Raw genomic sequence first — 738 nt, 5'->3', positions numbered from 1 at the left:
ACTGAGTGAGCTGCAATGCAACCTGACACTGACTGCTTGGAGTTAGTATCAGACTCCGAGGCTTCAGGCTAGGTCCCCCGTAAGACTGCCCTCACTTCAGATGTCAGCTTTACTTCCGGAGACCCCAGGCCGCCTGAGCTCCTGACCAAATGACTATGACTTCAGGGGTTCCCTCTGTTAGGTCTGCTCAAATAATTGAATCGATACCCCCTCCCCTGGGACCTGACCTTTAGGCCACTTCACAACCCACATTCCCTGTTGCTTAGGCCACATTCCATTTGCCAAGAACATTCATTATCTTTCCCCTCAGGACGAAGCCCAGGATCTGGACCCGCCCAGAGAATTCCCCGCCTAGAATCTTTTATTTTATGTTATTTTTTTTCTTTCTTTTTAAAAATATGGAACGCTTTACGAATTTGCGTGTCATCCTTGCACAGGGGCCATGCTAATCTTCTCTGTACTGTTCCAATTTTAGTATATGTGCTGCCGAAGCGAGCACTGCCTAGAATCTTTATTTTTTGTTTAAGTTTTTTTTTAATTTTATTGATTTTTTACGGAGAGGAAGGGAGAGGGATAGAGAGTTAGAAACATTGATAGAGAGAGAAACATTCATCAGCTGCCTCCTGCACACTCCCTACTGGGGATGTGCCCACAACCCAGGTACATGCCCTTGACCGGAGTCGAACCTGGGACCCTTGAGTCCACAGGCTGACGCTCTATCCACTGAGCCAAACCGGT

General features: G+C 47.3%; 1 non-coding gene across 1 annotated transcript; it reads right to left on the bottom strand.

The window, feature by feature from the left end:
* Nucleotides 1–392: 392 nt before the first annotated feature.
* On the bottom strand, nucleotides 393–499 carry LOC132211658 (U6 spliceosomal RNA). The gene has a single exon (XR_009447543.1). It is a non-coding gene; the product is annotated as a U6 spliceosomal RNA (small nuclear RNA).
* Between the last annotated feature and the right edge of the window lie 239 nt (nucleotides 500–738).

The sequence above is a fragment of the Myotis daubentonii genome, chromosome 10, assembly GCF_963259705.1.
Source record: "Myotis daubentonii chromosome 10, mMyoDau2.1, whole genome shotgun sequence".
NCBI classification, from domain to species: Eukaryota; Metazoa; Chordata; class Mammalia; order Chiroptera; family Vespertilionidae; genus Myotis; species Myotis daubentonii.
Note: the sequence above shows the minus strand (reverse complement) of the source record. Positions and strands in the feature narration are given on the sequence as shown.